Here is a 7,822-nt window from a genome sequence, read left to right as displayed (position 1 = left end):
ACGAAATCAAAACCGACCAAAGAAATTCGGCCAATCCAGTTTATTCTAGTTTACAGAAAGATGCTCCCATGTAAACGGATGTCAGTTTCCGAAACAAAATTCCGTTCTGTTCATGTTGGAGACAATCATGTTTGACCTCGGCCAAAACGTGACATTACCTGGTTTTCTCTCTCATTTTTATCACGTCGACAGGCGACACTATTTTCCATACAGTTATCATCGATAAACTCTATAATTGCACGAGAATTGTCCTGATTGGAATCGAAGGCTTCGCCAATCACTTGGCTTAGCCCTCTGGCGAACATGACTATGTGTCTGCGTGCGATTCATTCTGGGCTGATCCGATTATCGTATCCGGTGCACGGTCGGAAGTATCTGTCACACAGCAGTACAAAGACAGGAGCGGAACCGAATCTGATTTATCCTGTTTATTATAGATTTATCTGTCTGTCTGCACACTTATACGTTTAACGTTACGTGTAGAAAAGACATATTGATAATGTATGTGGCCTACCAATAACGGCAGACAGCACACACCCTGGTAGTCCTGATAGAGATAAGATGAAACACTCACGTTTGGTGTACGGATTTGCACTATGCAAAACGTGAGTGTTACAGTTTTAACCACCTTGCCACATTCGTCCAGTCAGATCTGTATCGTTCGTCTCACAACTATTTGTGTGCCATAGCATCGTTATCGTTTATGCAGTCTCATATAACATATAACATATAATATATAACATGATATGTGGAGTACAAGTGTCATTAAAATGTAGGTGAGTCAATCTGGGCAATATTATCAGATTATATTCGTTTCGCAACAGATCCGCATGAACTTACCGCGGGTATACGTAGTCAACAGGGATGTCCAAAGGAGAATGAGAGCCCGGATTGATTAATGTCAGGGTCTCAGGATGAGAGAGAGTGAGAGAGAGAGGAGAGAGAGAGAGAGAGGGAGAGAGAGAGAGGAGAACGACAGAGAGAGAGAGAGAGAGAGAGAGAGAGAGAGAGAGAGAGGGAGGAGAGAAACTTGTCCGGACTAATGCCGATTTATAGTGCTAGCTCACTGAGATACCATGCCGCAGTTTAACAAGAATACCCTACTCAAACAGAATATACTGACTCCGAGCCGACCGGTCCTTGTTTTAGCCCCTTAATGCCGAGCGCCAGACAGGATAACAACAAGTACCATCTTTTAATGTCTTTTGCTATGACGCGGCCGGGGATCACTCCGGGCTGACGCTCTACCACTAGACCACTAGAGAGAGAGAGAGAGAGAAACGTCTTCAGTTTGACCAAGTTTTCAAACTTCTAGTGTCTGCCCTTGTAGGTATATTATGTGATAATCAATGACTTCAATTACATCGGATTCCAGATGCCTGTGGGTGGTAACGAGTTCGAACAAATTCAACCAACTTAATGCACCTTTCTGAACTGAACCTACAGAGGACAGAGGCAGGAGAGACCGTCTTTCCTCGTCCCCTCACGCCGAAGGTATGTTCATGCCAGAGTGCTACGGGGCGGATGAGTCGTTCCTTATCTGATTAAGAGGCAGAAGTGATTGTATGTCAATACAATTCTGCAGTCGAGACGTTGAGTAAGTGAGTTATTTTTCCTCCGATTTTAGTACGCAAGAGTTTCTTCTCGGGGGAATGGTTAATGTCCTTGGTTCGTGAACGGTGATTTCTTGAGCTAATGGTTAAAATAAATTTGCTCCCGTACTGTTTTATCAATGTACTTCATAGATCACACTATTTTCAACCACAGTCAGCATCAAGTTGTATGATATTAGGATGACACACCTTCACGCAGTGCTTTTAAAAGTTACAGAATCAAGTATACCAGTAAGTTTCGACTTGAGTCCCGTCAGTCACGCTTACAGTCGCCATCTATGATTTTCTGACGTCACGTTTGCGTGTCATCGGGTGGTCAGGCTCCCTGACTTGCTTGGTGCATGTCATCGATCCCATTTGCGTGGATCAATGCTCATGATGTCAATCACTTGATTGTCTGGTCCAGACACGATTATCTACAGACCGTCGTCGTATAGCTGGAATATTGCTGAGTGCGGCGTTAAACATCAAACAAACAAACAGTATTTCCCTTGTGATGTATATTCGTTAGACGTCGTCCCCAAGCCCTGGTATTTATTTTGTCACATCTTGTGACTGGTGGCAGCATCCATTTGTTTCAGTTGTATATCCTCCAGTAATTACCGACCTTGTCTGTCATACAGACCCCGATCAAAATATATCCAATACAGCCCATGCAAGTCTATAATGTTTCGCAAGTCTTGATTACTGCAGTGTCAGGAGAATCTGAAAATGAGATTCTTTGGGCTCCTTTTTAACATATTTTATGAATATAATACAACTTTTATTTTTTGTAAGATAATGTTCACTTCAGAGACTAGATACTAGTCTATTATCGACCAGTCTTTGGTTGTTCCAGTACGCCTTTATCACCATGCATGGGATACAGGGACTTTTTCTGCCCCGGAAGGCCGCCTCCGTGGTCTAATGGTAGAGCGTCCGCCCGGAGAGCGGAAGGTCCGGGGTTCGATCCCCGGCCGCGTCATACCAAAAGACGTTAAAAGATGGTACTTGTTGTTACCCTGTCTGCATTAAGGGGATAAAACAAGGACTGGTCGGCTCGGAGTCAGTATACTGTGTTTGAGTGGGATATTCATGTTAAACTGCGGCATGGTATCTCAGTGTGCTAGCACTATAAATCGGCATCAGTCCGGACTAGTACAAGCAGCCACACACACATATACACGTGCATGCACGTCGCTATATAAGTGCAATAATCTTGGACGCGACGTTAAACCCCATTTCACCTCACCTCTGGCCCGGAATACCCATGAAAGCACCATCTGCTCGGTTGGTTGGTTGGTTGGTTGGTTGGTTGGTTTGTTGTTTAACGCCGCACTCAGCATTATAAATGCTATATGACGGCGGTCGGTAAATAATCGGGTCTGGACCAGACAATCCAGTGATTGATATCATGAGCATCGATCCACGCAATTGGGATCGATGACATGCATCAACCAAGTCAGCTAGCCTGGCCACCTGATCCCGTTAGTCGCCTCTTACCATGTTACGTTGAATAGGTATAGTATACTAGAACGGATGGCGTAGACATGAGTGAGTGAATGTTGCTTTATGCCGCGCTCTACAATCTTCCTTGTCTGGAGTTAACAATGACTCTATGCAGGCGCAAAGAATATGGCTGGAATATTGCTGAATTCGACGTTTACAACAAACAAACAAGACGTACATGCACGTAATATGCATGTGATTCCATGTTCTTATGATTTGTGACCAATACTCCAGAGCAAGAAGAAACTCTTTTCCCAAGCGTCTCGTTACCCCTCCCTCTATTTAGAATTTTTTAAGACTTATGTCAGCTGAAAACGAACAAATTATAAAAGGCTTCAGTAAATTTCTCTCCCAAGTCATGAACATCGAAAGGAAACACAGTGTGGAACGGTGACTCATTATTAAATCTACTCAGCATGCAAATATATATACAGTATATTTTCATTGTATTATGGGCCGGTGGCCTGAAGTACCGAAAAAATTTGTCTGTCTGTCTGTCTGTCTAAAATGCATGTTATTGAAATAATCGTGATCGCGACGTTAACCCAATTTCCCCTCACCTCTCACCATCGCAAGAAAACACAGCGCATATCTGGCATTTTTTAACCACTTATATACACTGTGTCGTCTGCTCGCTGAAGCACTTTCGCGCGCACAATATGAAAGGAATGTAGCCAACACTGTATATAAAGCGCAAACACATGTTCGCACACTCGTAAGGAAACAATCAAGATAGCATGTCCGGCCAGGTTACTTTCACTGGTTTTTCTACAGGAATCCACGTCCGCCTGGGAGCACGTAGCCTGCAGCTTTTGGCAGACGAGAGCCCAGTTGATCTCATTCAGGTCTCGCCGCACACGGCAATAGGCTCAGGGGATGCCTTTATTCCGTGTAATTAAACCAGACCCCGCTCTCAGTAATCAGTGCGATTCACGGGTCTGCTGCTGCTGCTGCTGTTGGTGGATCATTAAGACGCCTGCTTTTGCATCCCACAGACTTTCTAGTCGCTGCGTGGGCCGATTTATGGCTTGGGAACGGAACAAGATGAAGTATAGATGCCGTCTGATAATTATCAACGAATCTAAGTAGGAGTTTTGACAGGTATCGTTTAAATGGCCTCTAAGCCCTTGTTCGCCATTTTCTGATTATATTTATAACTTTGCAGCCCGCGATTCGGTTTGTAAACAGCTTGTAATTGGTGTTTATCGAAGAAATTGTTCATGCATGTTTTCGTTCTGAAGAGGTACATTGCAGAACAAGCGAACTCGTGATTTTGGATCTAACTAGACCTCTCATGTATAGAGACGGGGTTATCATCGTGTTGGCTGCATTATAGTCCCAGACACATGCGACGTTGTTTGTTGTTTAACGCCGCACTCAGCAATATTCCAGCTATATGACAGCGGTCTGTAAATAATCGAGTCTGGTCCAGATAATCCAGTGATTGACATCATGAGCATCGACCCACGCAATTGGGATCGATGACCTGTATCAACCAAGTCAGCGAGCCTGACCACCCGATCCCGTTAGTCGCCCTTTACGACAAGCATAGTCGCCTTTTATGGCAAGTATGGGTTGCTGAAGACTTATTCTACCCCGGAATCTTCATGGGGCCCTGAAGACCTAGGGTTCAGCAAGATTCCTGCAACATCATTTAAGAGCACAGCAAGAATGGCTTCACACATTGGTACATGTGGGGAATCGAACCCCTGCCGTCAGTGTGAGGAGCGAACTCATTAACCGCACGACTAACCCTACGCCCCGGCACATTTAGGCAGTATAACAGTGCGTAACACCTTTTAAACATCTGTGTATGTGATTTTGAAATTTAGATTAACTGGAAATGATACCTTTTTTCGGTAGGTTTTGTTTTGCCGCAAATATTGTTAATGTGTTATGAGTGATTGAGTGAGTTTGATTTTACGCCGCTTTTAGCAATATTCGAGCGATATCACGGCGGGGGACACCAGAAATGGGATTCACACATTGTACCCATGTCGGAAATCGAACCCGGGTCTTCGGCGTGACGAGCGAACGCTTTAACCACCAGGCTACCCGACCGCCCCGTTTATGTAGTGACGCACGCCAATATTCTCTTTTCGGTTCATAAATACTGAAAAGAGTATCATATATTTCACGGTCTGTTACTATTGCCATTTTCGTCTTTTGGGATAACATGAAATGAGAGTGTGCGTATGTGTATGTTGTGAGTGTGTGTTGTGTGTGTTTGTGCGTGTTGTGTGTGTGTGCGTATGTGTGTTGTGTGCGTATGTGTGTGTGTGTGTGTGCATGCGTATGTGTGTGTGAGCGTATGTGTGCATAAAACAGATAATCTCGGCGTGTGGCTGCTTTTACTGGTCCTGCTTGTGGTGCAAACCCACTGAGATACAATGTCACTGTTAAACAAAGATACCCAACTCAGATACAGCACAGACTCCGAGCCGACCAGTCCTTGTTTCACATCTTTATTCTGAACGCAAGGCAGGGTAACAATCAGTACAATCTCTTGTAATGACGCAACCGGGCCTCGAACCATGGACCCTCCGCACACGGGACAGACGCTCTGTCCACAAAATCACGGTGGCAGAGTGAGTGAGTATGGTTTTACGCCGCTTTTAGCAATATTCCAGCAATATTACGGCGGGGAACACCAGAAATGAGCTTCACACATTACATTGTACCCATGTCGGGAATCGAACCCGAGTCTTCGGCGTGACGAGCGAACGCTTTAACCACTAGGCTACCCAATCGCCCTCACCTCAAGTGATCACCGTTTAAACATCAATACCACCAACGGCACACATTAATACAATACTATTCGAAGGAAATCATGATTGAATCAATGCAGTTAGGTAACTATTCCAGTAGGTAATCTACATGACAAGGTGGCTGACGACAAACCTCATCATAAATTTGTCCTCACCACAATCAGCGCCTTGTGAATATGATCTGAAATCAGATTCAGCCAAAGCACACGTGCTGCACGGGATAAACGTGGCATACCAAGCTTCCCGTGCCGTGAAATGATAAACAAAGACATACAGTACGAGGAAAACATGCGTGCGCGTGCATCATTACCGCTAGCCTTGCCCCAAGGCTGTTCTGAAAGACACGTCAATGGATGTGTAGTAATTCTATCCTCCTCATAGGCAAGTCTGGGTAAACACAAGTCTACATTACGGCGCGCATGCTCAACAAAGTACATCAAGTTTCTCGGTCAAAAAAGGTAAACATTGTGATGCAATAACGAAAACACGTGATAATTGTGCGCATGCGCACGTCAGCGACAAAGGAGACTGTTTCATTATCGAGGTTATATCATGAGACATGAAAGATACACTGTTTGCGTTAATGGAACTTATCTTTTTCAGGAAAGTAGCAATCTCATGTGCGGCATGTTCCTTGTGAAATGCTAATGTCAGCAATGTGGGAATTTCTCACAACGCAGATGTAAAAGCGTTTTACTCAAATACATGTGTGTTTTGCCTTATCAGCAAAACAACAATATTTTTTGAGCGACGTGAACTTCCGGCGCCGAAAGTATTTGCATATAACTTGTGATATTTCTAACAGTCCATGGGTGGGTTAGCCGAGTTGTGAAAGTGTTCTTTCGTTACTCTGTAATCCTTGGTTCGATTCGCTGCATGAGTACAATCACAAATCGGGTGGTTGGGTTGATTTGTTTGTTTGTTGTTTGACGCCGCACTCAGCAATATTAAAGTTATATCAGGGTAGCCTGAAGATAATCTGGAACAGACAAACCAGTGATTGTTGTTGTGAGGAAACTGTCGGGGTACGAGGACACTCAATCAACCAAGTCACCTGTTCCATTAACTCGCCTGACTCGTGAAGATCCGAGTTAGAATTGTTTACAGCAACCCATGCTAGCCCTAAGAGGCGAATAACGGGCTCGGGTGGTCGGGCTCGCTGACTTGGTTGATGCATGTCATCGTACCTCAATTGCATATGCCGATGCTCATATCAGTCACTGAATTGTCTGGTCCAGACTCGATTATTTACAGACCGCCGTCATATTTCTGGAATAGTGCCTAGTGTGGCGTTGAACAAACGAGTGAGTAAGTGAGTGAGTGAGTGAGTATGGTTTTACACCGCTTTTAGCAATATTCCAGCAATATCACGGCGGGGGACACCAGAAATGGGCTTCACACATTGTACCCATGTCGGGAATCGAACGCGGGTCTTCAGCGTGACGAGCGAACGCTTGAACCACTAAGCTACCCGATCGCCCCTAAACAAACGAACAAACAAACATAAAGTCGCCTCGTACGACAAGCATAGGTTGCATGGGGCCAGTTTTAACCCGAATTTCAAGGGGTGTAGTTCTGCAAGTTAAAGCAATGGCTCCGAAGACTGGGCTCGATTTCCTTGGTGGATACACTGCGTGAAGCCCCGCCCTGGCTGCAACAAGGCACCAAGTAAGGGCTTTAATATAGCTTCAGATAATACTTATCCCTATTTCAGCCCAGCGCCTCCGTGTTAAGTGGTTGGAGCGTCCTCGGTGGGCGTTGGTTCGATCTTGTTCACATCATACGAAAAGAAGCTAAATGAAGATAGTTGTTGTTTCCCTGCCTGGTGCTCGGCATTTAGGGGATACAACAATGACTGGTCGGCTCGGTGCCAGTATACTGTGGGCTATCTCAGTGGGCTAGCACTGTGAACCGGCATTAGTCCGTACCAGTACAAGCAGCCACACACACGTG

This window comes from Haliotis cracherodii, unplaced genomic scaffold (genome assembly GCF_022045235.1).
Source record: "Haliotis cracherodii isolate W230 unplaced genomic scaffold, xgHalCrac1.p SCAF_23, whole genome shotgun sequence".
In the NCBI taxonomy this organism is placed as follows: Eukaryota; Metazoa; Mollusca; class Gastropoda; order Lepetellida; family Haliotidae; genus Haliotis; species Haliotis cracherodii.
Note: the sequence above shows the minus strand (reverse complement) of the source record.